Here is a 21679-nt window from a genome sequence, read left to right on the forward strand (position 1 = left end):
AAGTGGTGAGCAACCCCTTTCCCAATGGTTACACCCTTTCTTTCCTTCTTTCTTTCTTTTTAGACAGATATTTTTAATGAAAGCCCATAGGGATGCTCATCCACATAAAACTATAAAGAATAATGAAATAAGCATTAAGAACTCATATAGGGAAAAGATGTGTGAACTACAAGAGAAAAAAAGGCAATGAGAAGCAAGAAAAATTAAGAAAGCCTTTGAGAAGGATGAGCATAATTGAGAAAAACACTTTGGGGTATAGAAAGCAGAGATGGAACAATGGTTTAAGAATTTTGGGGGGACTTCCCTGGTGGCGCAGTGGTTAAGACTCCATCTGCCAATGCAGGGGACATGGGTTCAAGCCCTGGTCCGGGAGGATCCCACATGCCGCGGAGTAACTAAGCCAGTGAGCCACAGCTACTGAGCCTGCGCTCTAGAGCCCACGAGCCACAACTACTGAGCCTGCGTGCCACAACTACTGAAGCCCATGCGCCTAGAGCCCATGCCCCGCAGCAAGAGAAGCCACCGCAATGAGACGCCCGCGCACCACAACGAAGAGTAGACCCCGCTCACCGCAACTAGGGAAAGCCCGCGCACAGCAATGAAGACCCAACGCTGCCAAAAATAAATAAATAAATAAATTTTTTTTTTTTTAATGGTTTTGGAGGTATTAGAAGGCTTTCAGCTGGGCTTGTACCTCTCTGTTTGAGAAACAAAGAAAACAGAAGAGAAAGAGATATACTTGAACTTTTGAGTTAGACTGGAAACAGAGAAGTTTAAATAAGAATGGAACACAGCTTCATAGAAAGTCACCCAGAAATAAATCTTATACTGGGAAGCCCTGCATTGAGGCAACTTGACAGAAGCATCCAGAACAGAGAAATTTTCTTTAGCAGAATATTTCCCAGGCTGTGAGTGAAGTTGAATCCTATAACTTTTCTATTCTTTCATTCAATAAGTATTTATCAGGCACTACTCTCCATCAGTTACAGGGCTAAATCCACAGGTGAGAAGAAACAGAATGGCCCCCAGCCTCACAGAGCTAGTCGGGGCAAGGCAAACATTAAATAATCACACAAGCAAGTATATCATCACAGCTTGAGAGAAGTGCTATGAAGGGGGAAGAATTCACTGAATGAGAGAGTGTAACAGGAAGAACTCATGGCACTGTTAGCCTGTCCTGTTCGCCCATATATTGTCCATATATATGTAATACCTCAAGATTCACCCATGGTAGTAAAGGGGGTTACTGCAAATGATTCAAGGCAGGACACTGGTGCTGGAGAGAAACAACCCTGCAAGGAGGCCAAGGAGGTGCTAAGGAACTCAGACTTGATGTACTTTTTTGGTTGGTTCCTGCTCCTGACAGAATTTTCATTGATAGCCTCATGGCAGAGTCATCCAAAGTGGGTATCTCCACATCCTGATAGACTTGTCCTCTTTGTATCTTACTCAAATTTTATACAAATCCCTCAAGGACATTCCAAGTTCCAAGTGTGTATGCATTGTGGGCAAATAAATCCATAATTCATCTGTGTTTATTCATCTATCATTCTTCCACGATTATTAAAGAGTAGCATTGTTCTTTAATTTGATTAGAATGGATTTCATTAGAATGTGGATTTGATTACTGAGCCTGCGCGTCTGGAGCCTGTGCTCTGCAACAAGAGAGTCCGCGATAGTGAGAGGCCCGCGCACCGCGATGAAGAGAGTGGCCCCCGCTCGCCGCAACTAGAGAAAGCCCTCGCACAGAAACGAAGACCCAACACAGCCATAAATAAATAAATAAATAAATAAATTTTAAAAAGAATGTGGATTTGATTAGACATGACCAGACAGAAGCCTATTGGTATTACTAAATGAACACACACAATAAATGTCCTGGTTGTTAGTTAATTGGCATATTTTTTTCCTTTTAAGAGAATTAAGTTATATAGAAACCCTTTAATGGAGCTTAATGTAATGACTAAAGTATACCTTCATCTTTCATGAAATGACTGGGCTGTTTAGCTATGCAAATGATAGCAGGTGTGGACATCACATGCTCTATAAGATAAAATAGTAAACAGTGGTCCACTCTTAGGTAGGAGTTGTGTCTCTGCAGGTAATAATTTCTTTAGAAAAGTATTCTCTTTAAACTAGAAGTATTCTCATCTAGTTTTAGATGACTTCAATCCTGCAAAGTGTTTAGCAGAGACACATGCTTTATTTGAACAGTTCTCCACAGAAGACCAAAAGCGGAGACCCCCAAAGACAATTTTTTAAAAAGACATCCAGGCCTCCTGATGTTCTCCTCATGTTGAAAAAAGACTAGAAAATGGACTTGGACCCACCCTGGTGACACACAGCCTGCAGTGTGCTGTTCACGACCATCGTGATGCTGGTGAAGGCCAACTAACCACCCGATTATCATGTTGTGATGGAATCAGATCACAGGGCATGACCGCTTTAGAGGACACCGGTCATTCCTTTTTGTCCGCCCATCATCTGAACCTCCTTCTTTTGTTTGGTGAAAGGCAGAGACCTCCCTCCTCCCAGCACAGAAGCTGAAGAATGTCAGCTACACACTTTCCCAGCCTCCCTACTACAAGGACACAAGCATGCAACCCAGGCTCCCCAAACCAGAGAGACGTAAGTCAGACTTTGAACCAGGCACAACTGAGCGGATGTGGCAGAGTGGATCATGAAGTGTTCATCTGAAGCTTTTCTGCGTTTTCCTCCCTCTCTTTTCTCTCTCTGGCATCCCAAAGGCCATTCCTAAATGAGGGGTGATGATTCTCAGAGGCATCTTACAGAACCACTTCTTCATCTCCCAGAGACTAGATAAGACTTGGCTAGGGATGGAGACAGAGAGGGGGCAGAATGGCCACTCAGCCTGGAAAGGGAGGAAGGAGGGAGGGACTGAGTCTTCCTAGGGTCTTCCAAGTACAACCCCCAGTGTGCAGGACCAGAGGCAGAGAGGAAGGGATTCGTTGTAGAGCTCTCCCCTAGGGTGGGCACCACCTGCTTCACCACCTGTGCACAGCCCACCACCTGCTTCACCACCTGTGCACAGCCCACCACCTGCTTCACCACCTGTGCACAGCCCACCTCTCATGAGTTCTGGATCCTCCTAAGTCTCTTCAACAAAGACTGAGGGGCTTGGACACTGAGCGGGGTAGGGATGTTGAGGGGAGAAACTTGCCCCTGATCAAGGTGGAGTTGAATAGGACCAGATGGGGGCTTCCATGGTGCTGGGGGGGAGCGGGAGGGGGCAGGCAGCAGTGAGCACACAGTGGTGTTGCAGAAAGAGGCATGGGCCATGTGGACTCCGTTCCGGGACTGTAGCCCCAGTGATGCTCACGAGGGTGGTTCTAGTAGCGGCATCCAGGGCCCAGAGTCAGTGCGGTCAGCAGGGCTGGCTGCTGTCTGAGCCAGGCAGACATAGCAGTGACTTCTTTCAGGTCTAGTTCTACAGGTCATTGTTCTCGGCTGGGTACCTTCCAAGTATAGGTCTCCATCCACCTCAGGGATGTGAGAGCTATACAACAGCCTTTAAAATTTTTTTCTTTTTTGCTTAACTTAGCCATAGTTGGTTTCTCTTGATTCAGCTAAACTGCCACTCCTGGAGGTGAGGGTAAAACTGGCTTCAGCCACTCGGAGGTGGGTCAGGGACATAGCCCCACAGGGTCCCCTGCCGCCGCCAGAATTCTGGACTCCAAGATCAGCCAGAACTATAACCAGACGTGATTTAACTGCTTTGGGTAATATCTCTCTGACATTCCTAAATCTTCAGAGAAGTCTTCTTAAAAATTGCAGCTAGTTTCGGCTGTGGTATATAAGAGGCTCTATCCATTCCTGGGCTGAAGGGTTATAGGGAGAGAGGTGCCAGCCTCCTCCTCCAGGCCAGCAGGGCAGGAGCAAGTACCAACCAAGGCAGAGGGGTCTGCCACCTGCAGGAGGGGGCCAGGAGCATTGCCAAGAGGGGTCCGTGGTTAGAGGCGAGATTGGTAATCTGGAGGAGTTGATGGGGGAGGACACAGGTTGTGGTCAGGACAGATATGGGCACACATGAGTGATACGCCCTGCAAGTACTAGAAGAAAAGACAGCTGGGAGGGGCCTGCTGGGGTGCCAGTGAAGCAGCAGGTATTAAGGCTACATATAGATGCAAAGAGAAAAGACTCAGAAGTACAGTTATCAACGTCTTAATGGTGGATCTCTTTGGGCAACGGATTTTCATGTGATTTTTTTTTTTCTCCTTTGTACCCTTCTGTGTTTCCAAAGTCTCTACAACGACCATCTATTCCTTTTGTAACCTTTACAATGAAAGAAAAGGAGGAGAGGTGGAGAGAACGAGAGGGAGAGGAGGAGAAAAGGGAAAGACAGAAAGTGTCGACCGTGCTCACAAACACTGCAATAGTTCCCCAGAGAAATAGCACGAAGCCCTGGAAAACTGTGCAGTTTGTCTTTCTTTCTTTTGGGAAGGGGTTGACAACCATGCCTTTGAGGGAAAACTGGAGAGAGAAGGAAAAGTAGCTACTCCCTGTGGTAAAGTAAGAGAGATGGGCCTTGTCTGAGGCTTCAGAATCCCAGGGACGGTTGCCAGCGGTGGCAGTGGAAGCTGTGAGGATGTGGCCTTGTTCCAGTTCAGTAATTGCATCCTGCCTGCTGCCCATTCCACCTCCCCTCCCTCCAGAATGCGGCAACCCCCTTCCTGAGCAAAGCTGTTGAGGAGCCCCACTGTTGGCAAGCACGTGCCATCCCATCTCATCTATAACTCCAGTTATTTTTGCAGCTCACTCTCTAAAGGGACTGGATCCTTTACTGGTGCCCAAACAGTGCACCAATCCATGCTTCTGTGTCTTTTTCAAGGTGGTTCCATCTGCTAGGATGTTCTTCCCTTTTTTACGCTTGGAAAAGTCCTGTTCGTTCCTCAAAACACAATTCCGACATTACCTCCTGCAGGAAGCCTCTGCCTTGTCAGTTACCGTGTCCTCGTCCCTGCCGTCTTTATTCCTTGCAATTCACCCCAAACTGCCGTCTTCCTGCATGTGTGTCTCCCTACCTTTGCATCCCAGGTGCCCTGCACCGTGTGTTTTTCTACACTTGCTGCCTCTTTCTTGGCACCTGGGGAAAATATGAGAGCAACTGTTTAAGGTAAACTGTTCTATGAAGGAACTAAAACTATTCATCCAGCAAGAGATAAAGTGTCAGGAGTTTCTAATGTAAGTGGCTCATAAGAGTATATATGACAGGCACAGGCAATGGACATACACACGCACGCACACAGGACGCTTTTGTTGAATTGAATTGAATATTAACAGCACAAGAACTGCCTCAAGGCGAGAGTCTTGACCTTTGAACATGGCCATTTACACGAGAATAGAAATTATACATGTATAGTCCTGAAGGTTACATAGGAGCTTCCTGGAAGTTTTTTTATAACCCCGTTCGGTTTATAACACCTGAGGAGGTGACTGGTAAATCTGTGAGGGTGTTTGTGGTCTCCTGGCACATAGTAGGTGAGGACAAGAATGTTTAGACGTCCTATGATACAAGAGTTAGTGGCACAAAGCAGAGGAATAGCCCAAATTTACTGTGAGTTTTGAACAACCCACTGAGAAAAATTTATGTGTATGTATAATTACCTGAGCTGAGAATGTAACTCCCTTTTAGGTATACACACACACACACACACACACACAATTTTTTGCACAGTTTCAATATAGGCTGAATTTTATAAGACTGTGACTCCAACATAAATTGCAAGAAGGCTGAATTTTGACGAGTTGGAACCTTGCCAAGAGCTGTTCTCCATCTTGGAAAACCCCATCACTGGCAGGAAAGTCCCTTGTGGCAGCTTAGTCACTGATACAACACACCTGGACCAGCCTCTGCATCCTACATGTAGATGCGAGGGTCTCACTGCTTCAGTACTTCTGGGGATTCATGACCAAGCACCTATTACAAAAACATGATTATTTTATTATAAATTACCTTCCTTTTTTTAAAAAAATTTATTTTTATATTTATTTTTGGCTGTGTTGGGTCTTCGTTTCTGTGCGAGGACTTTCTCTAGTTGCGGCGAGCGGGGGCCACTCTTCATCGCGGTGCGCGGGCCTCTCACCATCGCAGCCTCTCTTTTTGCGGAGCACAGGCTCCAGACGCGCAGGCTCAGTAGTTGTGGCTCACAGGCCCAGTTGCTCCGCGGCATGTGGGATCTTCCCAGACCAGGGCTCGAACCCGTGTCCCCTGCATTGGCAGGCAGATTCTCAACCACTGCGCCACCAGGAAAGCCCAATTACCTTCCTTTTATTCCTCCTTCATCTTGTAGCTAGAAAATGGTGTGTAGGTAAGTTGTACTACCTATGAAATTCGTTTCCATATAGTAAAGGGGCAGTAATAGTTGTTCTAAAAGGGGGTGTTGGGTATTACAAGGATGAGAACCACTGAGAAAGTTAACTGTACATTGTATTGGAGGTTGACTTGAGAAGTCTGTAAGATCACACTTACAGGTGTCTCTCGATGAGATAAAAGTCCATGTGCAAAAAGCATTATCAGGGCACAGCTCCCCTACTGGACTGCCCTTTCATCAAAATAATTGCATCTCAAAGGTTAAAGCCGTTTGGTTTTTTTTCCCATTGACATTTATTTGCATGCGATACTACTTTTGATTTCAAGGGCATTTTCTGTATCAAAATGTATGAGTCTAGTCATTCTCACTCACTCCTTCCCCAGGTGTGGGTGCTGGGCCCTGCGCTGGAAACTGTGCTGAACGGGCAGACAAACCTGTCCTCACGGGGCTGATGCGGTGACAAGAATCAAACATGAAACTCAGATTCAAGGAGATGAACGTTACCTAGGCATGTAAGGTGCTATGGGAATACAAGGTGCTGACCTTATTTAGGACTCAGAAAACCCTCCCTGAAGAGCTGACGTCTATGCTGAGAGCAGGAGGAAGATGGGACGGTGTTTGAAGCACCATAAGTATCACATGCAAAAATCTGGAGATGAAAGAGGGTGGCACTTCGGTGCAAACACACAGACCCTTGGAATTTCCCCGATGAAAGCAGAGATTTCTCCCCAAACACGATCATCAAGGATCTTACTCTAAGAAAGAATGTTAACTGTGAAAAGCTTTAAAAAATTTTTTTAATAATTTTTTTGAAGCATAGTTGACCTACAACACTTATATCAGTTACAGGTGCACAATATAGTGCTTCGACATTTCTATATGTTACAAAATGATCACCACGATAAGTCTAGTTACCACCTGTCACCGTACAAAGATATTCCAATATTATTGACTATGTTCCCCATGCTGTACATTTCATCTCCATGACTCATTTATTTTGTAACCAAAATTTTGTACCTCTGAACCTCCCACACCTATTTCACTCATTTTTTAAAAATTCGACCAATATGAATTTTTCTCAAAGTCTGGTTGGTGAATTCGTTTCTTTTGTTGTTTCCCTAATAATGGGAGAGAATCTGAATTCAAGACATTCCTAAAAATATTATTAAAACTAAAGGCATGTGATCATTTATTAAAAAACTAGAAAAGAGGCAGAAAGCAACATGCCCATTTTTCAGGCAGGGCCAGTCTCATCCACCCTCCAACTACCCCTAGTAGAGGCTCCCAAAAGCAGGTGTCACATGTTTATCCGGCCATCTGGGCAGGTCTTCTTCCTCCTCTTCCCTGGAGAAAAGGTTGACAAGCCTCCAAAGGGGAGGTAGAAGAGAAAGACACCTACCAGAAATACAGAATCAAAGGGCTAAGGACAACTGAGACGTTTTTCAAGAGCAGCAAAGACAAGAAGCAAATAGCGATGTAAGGAAAAGGATGAAAGCCAAAAAGAAAGTGGTAATAACACTGCCAGAGCACCATATGGCACTTAGATGGCATGCATTTCATTTTAAATGTTGATATTTGCTTTCTTGTTAGTTTTGGTGCCAACTCTGTTACCGTCCTTGATAAAATTCATTTTGAAAAAAATCACACGGAAGCTTCTGTGCCCTATCCTTAAAATCATACATAAATTCCTTTGCTTTTTTTTTTAACTGCATGCTCTAGATTCCTGTTTCTAATTGTTCAAACTAAAGTGCAAAGCATTGATCGAATCAGAAGGGAATGTCCTGGTGACTGATGCAAGATGCCCATCACATTCATTTGTGCCTATTCAGCAGTGAGATGGAAGCTGGGGGAGGGGGGAATGTGGATGGGGAGACAGCCAAATATTAATAATAATAATCTGACATGAGCCCTTCAACCATTCCCCAGGCTCAGGTAGAAATATTGTTGATGTTTTCTACAGTAAAATTCATTTCTGCCAAGGAATGGAAAAAAACCAACCCAAGGGACATTGTTCAGTCTAAGTGGAGCCATGGTGGCAAGAACGCAGTATCTAAACACCAGCACAGCAAAACCCGTCTTCCGGGGGGGTCCCTCGTTGATATCTGAGGAGCCATTTATCTTTGGGGAGGAAAGCCTTGGAACTCTTTGATGCTTTATAAAAAATATGTACAGGTCTGTGTGTTCAAGACCTAGTAAGAGCACATGCAAGTTGAGAGGCAACCAGCACGTAGCTAAAATAAATTCTTTTTCATTCTTCGATTTTCCTTTCACCAGCATCTATCTATGTGGTGGAATATCACGGACATGTCTGCGTAAGCAGTTGCAGCCAGTGAAATTCAGTCAAAGATGAAATGCACAACCTCCCCACTTGCTCAGATGGAACAGCAGACCTTCTGGATTCTTCCTTTGCTGAATCATGGCCGGTGCATCTTTTCCTCCCAAGGCAATGACTGACGATTGGAGCTCTATCCCAGGCCCACGCCCTCCTGCCCATTGGATTCCCTCTGTCTGTTACTGCCCTTTTGCCTCCATTTCTCCAGCCCCACCCACCTCCACATCCATTCCAGGAAGGGTAGCACTGAAACCGGCATCAGTAAGCATCTCTTCTTCAGTCGGGTTTGTTGGAGGGGGATGCATAGCCTATACTCCCTGAGTGTGTGTGAAAAGGAATCTGGTTCATTTCTCTTTCCTCTCCAACAAATTCACCATCAATACTTATTTACTGAATGCCTCTAAAGCACTTAGCACTGAGCAGGTACCAGAGGGGTACAGAAAAAGAAAGGCAGGGTATCCCTTAGCTTCAAAGCCCTTATGCTTTCCTTAAAGAGAACAATCCATTAGCTACACAAAACAGGTCCATCATTGAAAAAGTGTGTGACGTCACGTACACAAGCTAGAATTCACTAGGCCCTCGCCTGGGCTCCCTAAGCGAACAGTGTGCTTATCATAACAATGAACAACATTTCTTGAGTGCTAACTGGATGCCAAGCACTGCTCTCAGGCATCAACTAAGTGCCCAGAGAGGTAGCTACTATTTTTATCCCCATTTTTCAAGGAAGGAAACTGAGGCACAGCCCGGGGCCACGTGGCTGGTGATCAGGGCTTACGCACTGAGGCCATGTGACTTCTGAGACCGCCTGCCCCAGCCCTGGTCTCACTATGGACACTGGTCTTCATACCTGTCTGTTTCCTCCTTGGAAGAAGGGACTGTCTTTGTGTATGGCCACGCCCCCCACCCTGTTGAGAACACAAAAGGCGTTATTTGATAGCTGCTTATGAAGTCGACCTGGGGAGAGGTATAAAGGAGCAACCAGAATGGGGAGCCGGGGAGTGAACCATTATGAGGTGAAGAAAGGATTTCAAAGCAGCAGCGAGGCCAGGTGGAAACCAGGCGCCAACAGCATGTGAGGCCCAGGTTGGCCTGGTGGTGAACCACCCTCCCTCCTAGCAGCTCTGGTGCATGGCCAGAGCCGAGGAAGCAGAGTGGGAATAAGTGCAGGGACACAGCTGGAGGTGAGAGCGGGAGAAGGGGAGAGGGTTTAAGAGGGAGGCAGGGCCCAAAGCACAGCCTCTCCACTTTGCCCCCCATGTAACAGAATGACAGTCTTGGAGCAGCCCAGATTTCAGAGGACAGTCAGATAGCAAGTTACCAAATGTTGTCTCTGTGGCCTATAAAAGTTGAAGAAAAAAGAGAAAAGAACAAGTGCTGGTGAGGATGTGGAGAAATTGGAACCCTTGGGCATTGCTGCTGGGAAGGAAAAATAGTGCAGTTTCTCAAAAAATAAAACACAGAATTCCCATATGATCCAACAATCCCATTTCTGGGTATATACCCAAAGGAATTAATACAGGGACTTGAACAGATACTTGTACATCCGTGTTCATGCAGCATTATGCACAATTGCCAAAAGGTAAAGCAACCCAAGTGTGCGTCGAGAGACAGACGAATAGATAAACAAAATGTGGTCTATATATACAGTGGAACACATCAGCCTTAAAAAGGAAGGAAAGGCTGAAACATGCCACGACACGCATGAATCCTTGAAGCCATTACGGTAAGTGACAGAAACCAGTCAGGAAAGGAGAAGTACTGTATGAGTCCATTTACATGAGCATCTTGAGCAGCCAAATTCATAGAGACAGAAAGTAGGATAGAGGTTGCCGTGGGCTGGGAGGTTGGAGGGAATGAGGAGTTACCGTTTAATGGGCAAAGAGTTTCGGTTTGGGAAGGTGAAAGAGTTGTAGAGGTGGATGGTGGGGATGGTTGCACAACAGTGTGAATGTGCTTAATGCCACTGAGCTGTACATTTTAAAATGGTTAAAATGGTAAATGTTATGTTATGTATATTTTACCACAATAGAACAAAATAGACATAAAGAAGAAGCTGAAGCAGGCTCTAAAGTGTCCAGCAAATTCCTGGGGACACCTTAAATGAAGAGACGCTCACTGAAACAGTGACTATGGCCAGGACCAAAATGTTAATTCCCTGGAAACAGTGCCGATTTGAAAAGCCAGGGTTGCTCTGTACTTTTGTACTCAACTTTTCTGAGTATGGGAATCCCTTTTGAACACTAAAAAAAAATCCTCAATCCCCACACAATAATAGGACGCTTGGTACCCATTGATTGTGCAAACCCATAAAGAAAAAAAAAAGCTACTATTGATCCAGGAATCATATTATTAAATGAACTTAAGTGAATTATGGATGACTACCCCTCTATGTACATTTGGGAAAGGGTAGTAAGTATATAAAGGAGACGTTATTTATTCTATCTACCAGTAATGCTTGATGCACAAAATGATGCTCTGATCCTTTAAAATCGCAGCTCAGGCCCCTGGGGACCCACCCCCCACAGGGTGAGAACCACAGCTCTATCCTAACAGGAGACTAAAACTCAGCAGTAAACGTCCAAGATATAGTGCAAAACCATTAAGTCAAAAATGCTATGAGGCACGAATGCAGCTCTCCTCAGAAAATAAAAAAACAGAGCACTTTCTCCCCCAAACTACAAAGTGTAATCCCTCTAACAGGAACGCACGTTTCCTAGGCGCGATCAGTTTGGGCAGCCCTTCCTTACTCAAAGCCATCAGTCTGCTCTGCAGTGTGACCACACCATGCCTACCATGCTGTCACCCCCAAGGGAGCGGCCTCTTTGGGGTAAAAGTTCAGAACACCAGCACACCTCTCAGTAATGATGTATTCTAAACACTTTCCCTTTCCTAAAACAAAAAGTTCTAAAGCAACTTGGAATTTATCAATGACCACTGACACACCAGTCATGGACCACATACCCTGCTCCAGGATGGGCAGACTCAACAGCTCAACAATGGCATCTCTCAATTTTTAGGAACCTAATTTGTCGGAAGATACACTAGAGTGTTTTTTACTCACTTGGCTCACAGAAGTAGCATGAGGCTAAGTGTAAAAGAAAAAAAGTTCTTTTAATATTGATAAATGTAATATGAAAAAGGTAGAGAGTTCTATAAAAGGGTAAAGGATTATTATTCTATTGTATGAGTGTCCTCCAAAGGACCCAAACTATCCTGTGAAAATTGGTGATGAAAGGTGAACATGGGAAATCATCCACCTATTAAGCTGGTTTTATGATACTAATAAAAATGTGAGTACTAATAAAATTCTTGGATTAAATTCATAACTCAGAAGTACCTGGAAGTTTTAAAAACAGCTTACCATACATACTAAGGCATCACTGGACTTTCAGTAGTTCCAAAATGCAAAGGTATAAAATGTTTTCATCAATAAATCCCCTGGGATTCTAGGAAGTGACCATCTCTTCCACGGGCAAGACCTGGCAGGTTAGGAATACCCATATAAACGTTCCAGAGACCTTCCTCGTTTGGATGGTGGTTTAGGAAGAGCTTCTTCCACCACTTTCCCTGAGGCTGGGACTGAGTGAAATCTCCAGTGGGAATTAAGATCTTGATGTTGATGCCCTCAAACTCCAGGTTCTCAAAACTGTTGAGGCAATCTGATGAATCCAGAAAAAGAAGAATGCTTTTGGAAGACAAGACCAGCCGCCTCGGCTCACCAAGAAGCTTGGCTTAGCGCTGTATGTCCCTCTTATTGTCAACACCGAGTGGGCTGTACACAGTGGAGAAATGAACAGAAGAGTGGAGAACAGAGTCTGCCTGGCAACCTGCCTCACAGAGGTGGGCCCAAACCAGTCAGCCACCGAGACAGTACAAGCCCACTTTCACATTATAAGCCCACCTTCACATTAATCACACAGCAGACACGAGCAAGGGGGTATTTATTTAAGTTCTAGGTTAATCTCCAGGAGAAGAGAACACCAAGAAAGAGATGTTTGCCAACGAGGAACCAGATTAAGGAGCTAGAGCAGGTGCAGAGAGAAGAATCCGAGGCAATGGTCCAATTCAAAGTATCCATAGATGAGATAAAGCTGGAAAACTAAAACCCTTTGAGAGCAGATAAAGACAGGGCCAATATTAGCTTTTTTTCTCAACTGGCCATCTTTGTCTGTCCTCAGGTCTTACTAAACCTTTCATGAAAGACTCTGCTGAACCATCAGATGCTATCCCTACCTTACAAGAGAAAGAAGGGAGGAAGGATAGTGGAAAAACTAAGTTTGTGCATGCACATTGGGATGGGGCAATCTGGCTTGGAATCTCTGCTGTCACTTATGGGCTGGGTGACCTTGGATAGTTCACAGAACCAGTCCAAGCTTTCCAATCTCATAAAACTAAGAAGGCAAGAATGGTCCTTTGAGAGGGTTGTTGTACAGCTTACTCTAGGGAAAGCCCACAACCCATCGTCTGGCATATAGTAAATCCTGAAACAGATGAGCAACTTATCTCCAGAATTCCATACTGAGTCCCAGAATACTCAGTCTGCCTCAACCAAATCCCACTAGACAAATGACAAATCCAAGTCTCCCTACAAAGATCCCTATATACAGAAGTTTGTAAGCAAATGCCCATCCTAAAGTAACAGTCAGATTCCCAGAAGTTACCTGTGATCAAAGTTGGCCAGAAAGAAAAAAAAAGAGTCTCTGTTCAAGCTACCTTAAAACTATTTAAATGGTAAATGCTATCCAGGCAGTATTTTAAGTAGTTATATTTTAGGCAGATTTGATAGCCTTGCTGTTTATAGGAAACAGTGAAGATGCATTTTAAAGGCCATTAAAACCTCCCATGGTGGGCTTTCCTGGTGGCGCAGTGGTTAAGAATCTGCCTGCCAATGCAGGGGACACGGGTTCAAGCCCTGGTCCAGGAAGATCCCACATGCCGCGGAGCAACTAAGCCCGTGTGCCACAACTACTGAGCCTGTGCTCCAGAGCCCGCGAGCCACAACTACTGAAACCCGCGCACCACAACTACTGGAGCCTGCACGCCTACAGCCCGTGGTCCGCAACAAGAGAAGCCACCGCAGTGAGAAGCCCACACACTGCAACGAATAGTAGCCCCCGCTCGCTGCAACTAGAGAAAGCCCACGAGCAGCAACGAAGACCCAAGGCAGCCAAAAATAAATAAATAAAATAAATTTATAAAAAAACAAACAAACAGAAACCTCCCATGGTGATCCCAGATGGCAACAGGAAACACCAAAGGGACACTGGCCAATTATCAAAGATAGACAAGAAAGAGGAAGAATCATATATTAGATTAGTCCCCAGTGGGCCAGCTAGAGAGAGTGCTGAGATGGTATGCCTGCTGAAGAGTAGCAGAACCAACTATCTTTGTGTATATCATCAGAATCAAGTCCCCAGGCATGCTCCCTTATTGGTGAGAAATGATCGTATTCCCAGAGTATAAAATTTCTAAAGCCCTCTCCAAGGACCCATCTGAGAGAAGAGAATTCCGAGTGGGAACGGCACTGGCATTGAAGAACTGGACAGGACCGTGGATGGAGACACCAGAGCTTGTGTGGAAGATTCAGCCAGGGGACCAGGGCCCGCCCCTTGGGACCTGTGGGGCAATTGATCCCTTAAATCCCAGCAGAGTCATGGTTCTTACCTGGATGATTTTGCCCTCAAGGGGATATTTAGTAATGTCTGGAGATATTTTTGGCTGTCATACCAAAGCACTGATGACACTGGCATCTAGTGAATAGAGGCCAGGGAAGCTGCTAAGCTTCCTACAATGCACAGGACAGGTTCCATGACAATTATCCAGCCCAAAATGTCCACAGAGCTGAGGCTGAGCAAGCCTGCATCAGAGGAAGGAAGAAACGAAGGACCATCATGGACAAACTGTGTCACGGCTGTGATTAAGAGATGTTGTGTAGTCTGTTTTGTGGATGTCACTTATACAGTTTGTCCCAAGTGCACATCTGGGACAATATTCTTAAATTAATTCAGCTGTTCTGAACCTGGTTGAGAAAGCTTTAAAAATATTTGCCTTCTGTGCATTTAAAAACTACTACCTCGCACCCCCTTCTAGCCCCTGAGGGGAAGTAAGAAAGCAGTTGTTCACATTAAAAACCAGGGTCTTCTCTCTGATCAAAATAAACTCACAATATTCATGTAACATTAGTCCTACTGGGTTATTTCTCAGGCATGTTTAATATGGTACGCACTAGTGGGGGCATGTCATAGAGGCAGAAAGACACATGTACACACACATAAACACACACAGACCCTCAGGCGCTCTCAGCCCACCATCTGGCCCTCCCCGGCCCCCCGCTATTTAGGCAAGATGCTGGTGTACATAACTAGTACCCCAATGAACTTTTCCACTAATACTAGGAATTGGAAATTGTAGTTGAACCCACAGAGCCGAGAATAATACCCAGTTTCCTAAACAAGGGCTTTTACCTTCTTGACATACTAATAATTTTGTTATCCCCATTGCTGCTAGGGACTAGTTCAAAGACACGCTGTGAGAAACAAGTCTCCTGCCAAGGGTGTTCTTCAAAATCTTTCTTTGACTCAGGCCAGGCACATGGCAGAGGACTCCAGGAGTCCTAGGCTTTCTCCACCAGCCCCTTCCTGCAATCCAAAGTGATCGATTAGCCTACTAATTGAACATCATTACCAGACTGAGATTGTCATCACCCTGTTGTAAGCATTTGGTGGGTTCTAAAGTCCCCAGGTTATCACAGCACCGATAAGCCTAGGGTAACATTTTACTATTTGTCAGCTACACCCAGGCTCCTTTCGTTCCAAAGGCAAATACACATTTCTGCTGTATCCTTGGGAGGGAGGCCAAAGAAGAAAAAAAGTGTCCCTTGGTTTTAGAGATAATATCAGAAAGCCTGCTGATCAGCCAGATAAAAAAAGGCAGCTGCTTCCTACCAGAGGCCAAAGTCCAGCTCAGAGCAAGAAAATGGGATCCAGTCCAAAATCTGACCAGGTTTCCTGCAGTATCCTATCAAGTGACAGTCGGCCCAGCCCAGCAAAAGAGCCAGCCCACAGAAGGGGAAGAAGAGGCTGCCCACTTCCAAAATCTGCTTTGGGGGCTTCCCTGGTGGCACAGTGGTTAAGAATCCGCCTGCCAATGCAGGGATACGGGTTCAAGCCCTGGTCCGGGAAGATCCCACATGCCGCGGAGCAACTAAGCCCGTGCACCACAACTACTGAGCCTGCGTTCTGGAGTCCGCAAGCCACAGCTACTGAAGCCCGTGCTCCTAGAGCCCGTGCTCCGCAGCAAGAGAAGCCACTGCAATGAGAAGCCTGTGCGCCACAACGAAGAGTAGCCCCCGCTCGTCGCAGCTAGAGAAAGCCCATACATAGCAACGAAGACCCAACAGAGCCAAAAATAAATTAATTAATTAAATAAATTTTTTTTAAAAATCTGCTGTGGAACCCAAGTAATCCCTGCTCAATCCCAAGTAATTACCCTTCCTTGCTAACTGCCCAGATTTCCTTCTGGAAACCTAGGAAGAATTATTTTTACTTTATGTTATATAAATACTTATAAATTATCCCAAGTCCAGGCTCACTCACTCAACTCACTGTGTGGTTTTAGGCAAGTCACTTAACAAATCAGGGGCTCCATTTTTGTTGGATGCGATATGAGTTTCACTGGAGATGTGTTCCCCAAAGAGTGATCCATGGGCCACCTGTATCTAAATTCCAGGGATGCTTGTCACCCTAGAGCGGAGCCAACAGGTAGTCCCAGGGAATCTGCACGTGACATTACTAGTACTCACCTATTTTCCCATCCCCTCCCCTTCCTGGAGATCAAACAATGCATTCCAGGCCCTCTTTGCGGTTGGATGGAGCAGTGTGACTTGTTCAGGCCAGTGGGCTGTGACTGGAGGCCAAAGCTTTGAAGAGCCATGCCATGCCTGGCTCTATTCCCCTGAAAAACCCTGAAGTCTGGAGAATTGCCCAGGCAGCAGCAGACCGGGGGGAGGGGGGTGAGTAAGCTGGTGGTGTTTGTTAGGTATCGTATAAGTTAGCCTCTCCTCAGTCAAGGATCCCAAAGGCCACCAAATTTATTGATACGTAAGGGGGAGAGAGGGCGGCATCACAGTGAGTGGTCCGTGTGGCCAGCAGTTGGCTGACACCTGTGGCAGATGCTGTCATTTGCTTACCCCAACTTCTCCTTTGCTCTCAGCATTCTAACTTTGTTCATCACAGCCAGAGATGAAACATGATTCCTCTGTACCTTGGGGTTCTGAAACTTTAGCAGGCATCAGAATCACCTGGAAAGCTTGGCAGACACAGATTGCTGGGCCCCAACTTCTCTAAGAATTTCCACGTCTAACAAGTTCCCAGAGGACGCTATTGCTACTGCTGGTCCAGGGACCACACGTTGAGAACCAATGGTCTAAATCAATCCACCCCATTCTCCTTCGTCAATTACTCACTTTCCTAAGCTCGCTGGCGGGTAGGAATGGTCATGCGACCCAGTTCTGGTCAATGAGACAGAAGAGGAAGTCTGCAGGGAAAGTTTGGGGCAAGATTTTTCTCCCATAAAAGGAGCCCTTTTTGTCTTACTTTAAATGTGGTTGAGTAATCAGAGAAAGTCAAGTACTATATGATGTCACTTATATGTGGAATCTAAAAACTACAACAAACTAGTGAATATAACAAAAAAGAAGCCGACTCACAGATATAGAGAACAAATTAGTGGTTACCAGTGGGAAGAGGGAGGGGGGAGGGGTAGGGGATTAAGAGGTACAAACTATCATGTATAAAATAAATAAGCTACAAGGATATATTGTACAATACAGGGAATATAGCCAATATTTTATTATAACTGTAAATGGAGTATAACCTTTAAAAATTGTGAATCACTGTATTGTACACTATATTGTAACCTACAGTATTGTAATATCAACTATACCTCAATATAAATAAATTTTTAAAATGTGGTTGAGTGAAAACATGCTATTGGGTCCTGAGGCAGCCATCTTGCAAACAAGGTGGTCACAAGCCTGAAGATGCAAAGCTAAGGTGCCAAAGACAGCAGAGCAGAAAGAGAACAAACCTGGGTATATGCATGTGATATTGTGATTGAGAACAAGAAATATGTATTTGGTCTTGGTCTTTCCTGGCACAGGGCTCCTAAAACCCTTGGAATTTCCTATGATGAGAGCCATAAAGGTTCTTTTGTTATGTTAATGAGGTAGCTTTGGAATCCCCTAAAGATGGGGGTTGGTTACTAGGGAAACAAACCAGGAATAGAGGGCTGGAACTTTCCTTCCCACCCCACCCCACCTCCAACCCCCCATTTCCCAGGAGAGGAGAGGGGCTGGAAGTTGACTTGATCACCAATGGCCAACGATTGAATCAATCATGCCTATGTGATGAAATCTCCATAAAAACTCAAAAAGGAGGAGATTCAGAGAGCTTCCAGGTTGGTGAACCATAACACTCCACATGCCACCATGCCAGGCCCCAAATTCCCTGGGGACGGAAGCTCCATTGTTTTTGGACCTCGCCCTGTGTATCTCTTCATCTCACTTTTGATTCATATCTTTAAATATCCTTTGTGATAAACCAGTAATCTAGTGAGTAAACTGGTTTCCTGAGTTCTGTAAGCCACTCTAACAAATTAACTGAACCCAAGGAAGGAAGATGCTGTGGGAACCTCTGATTTTTAGTCATTCATCAGAAGCATGGGTAACAAGCTGGACTTGCAGTTGGCATCTAAAGTGGAGGGCAGGCTTGTAGGACTGAGCCCTTAACCTGTGGGATCTGATGCTAATTCCAGACAGATAGTGACAGAATTGAGTTGAACTGTAGGACACCCAGCTGGAGCCAGAGAATTACTTGGTGGTGTGCAGAAAAATCCACACATTGGAATTGGCACCAGAATCCTTAACTTGTCACTGGGAAATGGATGCACCAAACCTGAAACAATCTTCCTCTAGCCTTCTTGCTATGCGAGATAAGTAAGTGTCAAATTCTTAATCCACTGTAAATCGACGTTGGGGGCAATGTCCATTTTCATGTTGCACGTAGAAGAACTCCAGCTAGAGTAACACTCCGTATCTCTACCCCCACTGCTCAGCCAGGCAGTGGCTTACCCAGTGGACTCAGCAGAAGGGACTGAGCTCCCTCAGCTCAGCCTCTTTCATCTCTTGTTTGAAACCATCTGCTACAGAGAGCTGCACTGTTTTGCTCTCTATGATGTAGCAAGGTCAGTGGAGCAGACTCTGCCCTCACTGAGGAGGCCTGTGCTACCAATGACCGAGATGGAGCGGGAGGCAGATTTTCTAAAATGACCATGGAAGATGCCCCTCCCTAATCCCCAGAACCTGTGATATGATGAGCGATTACTCCCATGACTCTGTCATGTTATAGGGCACAGTTCACGTTAAGATGGGGAGATTGTCCACGTGGGTCTGATCTAATCACATGAGCCCTTAAAAGCATAGTGCTTTCTCCAGCTGATGGGAGAGCGCAGAGGGGAAGTCATAGAGATAGAAGAAGGGTTCCATGCTGGTTTTGAAGATGGAGGCCAAGGAATGCAGGCAACCTCAAAGGTAAGAATGGCCCCCACCTGACAACCAGCAAGGAAACAGGACTCTCAGTCCTACAACCACAGGGAACTATTCTTTGCCAAGACCTGAATGAGTGTGGAAGCAGATTCTTCCCCGGATCCAGAGCCCAGCCCGGCCAGCACCTTGATTTTAGCCTTTGATATCCTAATCATAGAATCCTTGCCAAGCCTGCCCAGACGTTTCACCTACACAACTATGACATAATAAATGAGTGTTGCTTTAAGCATCTACATTTGTACTAATTTGTTACACAGCAATAGAAAACTAATACAGCAGGGAAATTCTTCGAATTCAGGGTGAAAATGGTTAGTAAGTCCTTTTGGCATCAAAGCTAAAGCTACATTCTCTGATGAGCTTATCAGCAATAAAGCTGACCTTTTAATCTCCATCTGACTCCTGTGTCTATTTCTCAATTAGTTCTGAACTCCAGAGGGGAAAAAAAAGTTTTCATTTATTCACCCCATAAAAACCCCAACAGTCGGGCATTCAGGAATGCTTGTGGCATTTCTATATAATACAATAAGTCTCCACAATTCTTTAAAATGAGGCTCAGACGTGGAATGGGATAGAAGAAACCAAATCATATCACCTCAGAATATAGGCACCTAGATTTTATATTTTATCTTTACTCCACTAAAAATCCTCTCCTTCCTAGAGCTGAGAGAAAACACACCAGATGAATGGAAAGCCTTAATCAGTGAGCAGGTGAAAAGATAAATAAATAAATAAACCTTCCTCATGGGAACTAAAACTTCACAACCCCAAGCTTTGTTGGTTTGTACAATTTTCAGTTCTCAAATAATCACCTAAGGGTAACGGGCCTCTTAGATGTAGTTTAAATGAAAAGAAAAAAGCTTTGAGATTTTCCACCAAAACTGCATGCAGCAAGCAAACCGCTGCAGAATCAGTTGTTTGTAGTTTCAGGAAGTGTACCCATGTTCCTCCTGGAACTCAGACACCCCTTCCACAGCCCCCTCCAAATGTTCTGCAAACGCATACATAGTGTGCTTCCAATTCGGTAATATACTGCTGCTCCTTCCTAAAAGACTCCCAGTCTTTGATAGCACTGCAAGGACCTGAGTGGGCCATCAGCATAAAAATGAAACGTGAGGGGCTTCCCTGGTGGTCCAGTGGTAAAGAATCCGCCTTGCAATGCAGGGAACACCCGTTCGATACCTGGTCGGGGAACTAAGATCCCACATGCCACGGGGCAACTAAGCCCATGCGCCACAACTAGAGAGCCCTCGTGCCGCAAACTACAGAGCCCACGTGCTCTTGGAACCCACGGCACAAGTAGAGAGAAGCCCACGCGCCACAAGGAAGAGCCCGCACACCGCAATGAAAGATCCCGCTTGCCTCAATGAAGATCCCACGTGCCTCAACTAAGACCTGACGCAGCCAAAAATAAATAAAATAAATAATAAACCTTTAAAAAAAAAATGAAACGAGATTTTGAAGGCTCTGTCCCAGAGTCCTGTGAATGATCCATTTGAGAGACATCTTTAAGGGGAAGAACAGTCCTCTGTACTTGCAGTCCGAAATTCGTTATGGGAACTAAGTCCCCAGTTTCGGTAGCAGATGTCATCAAAATGGTTGCAACTTCTTCCCTCATTTAGAATACAGTAACCAAATTTTATTTTTGCTAAAGGGGGATTTCAAACGCCTGTAGTCTGATCCTTTCTTTCTACAAATAAACTCAGATCTAGAGAAGCTATATAAAAATAGAAATGCCAGATCAGTCATTTCTCCATTTGACTCCTGTTCTTCTGAGTGTTTAATCCGCCAGATTCATTTTTCTCTAAATCAGAAGCCAAGAGGACACAGCTAAAAGGGTACCTCTGAGAAGTTCAAAACTGCTCTTGGAGACAAGGTTGCCACATCTGGTTTAGGGAGACAAGCATCTGAGAAGCACAGAAGCTGAGCACTGATGGTTTCCATGGTGATCACGGGGCCCAGGTGCATGTTCTAATGAGGCCAGCCAGCATTTCGGGGCAAAGACTGTGGAACATTCCAGGAAAACCCCCATGTCACCGAGCTACTCATGAAATTTGAATGGGTGGCTAGCCTGCCAACAAGTGCTTCTTTCAGGAGACACACAGCAGCACTGAACTCTGTGTCTGGCCCTGTACCAAGCTCTTTTCCATACGTTATTTCAGTTAATCATCACCCAGACCTTAAATTCAAATTCCATCCCATTTTGGCGATGAGTAAACTGAGGCAGCTCACCCAAGATCACTGAGCTTATAGAAGGTGGCTCTAAGCCAGCTCTAGTGCCTTATTCCTCCACTCAACTCTACCAGAATTTCTGAAACTGGTAGCTCTCGAGGGGAGAGCTACCTTGCATTCTTCTAAAGAGAAGTTTATGTCATGATTTCTTGTCTCAGAGGGGAAAACAAGCGCAGCCTTAGA

General features: G+C 45.1%; 1 protein-coding gene across 1 annotated transcript in view; it reads right to left on the reverse strand.

The window, feature by feature from the left end:
- Nucleotides 1–21679, reverse strand: part of KCNK10 (potassium two pore domain channel subfamily K member 10) — a 136135-nt gene that overhangs the window by 15388 nt on the left and 99068 nt on the right. The gene's annotated exons all lie outside the window — the stretch shown is intronic.

The sequence above is a fragment of the Balaenoptera ricei genome, chromosome 2, assembly GCF_028023285.1.
Source record: "Balaenoptera ricei isolate mBalRic1 chromosome 2, mBalRic1.hap2, whole genome shotgun sequence".
Lineage (NCBI taxonomy): Eukaryota > Metazoa > Chordata > Mammalia > Artiodactyla > Balaenopteridae > Balaenoptera > Balaenoptera ricei.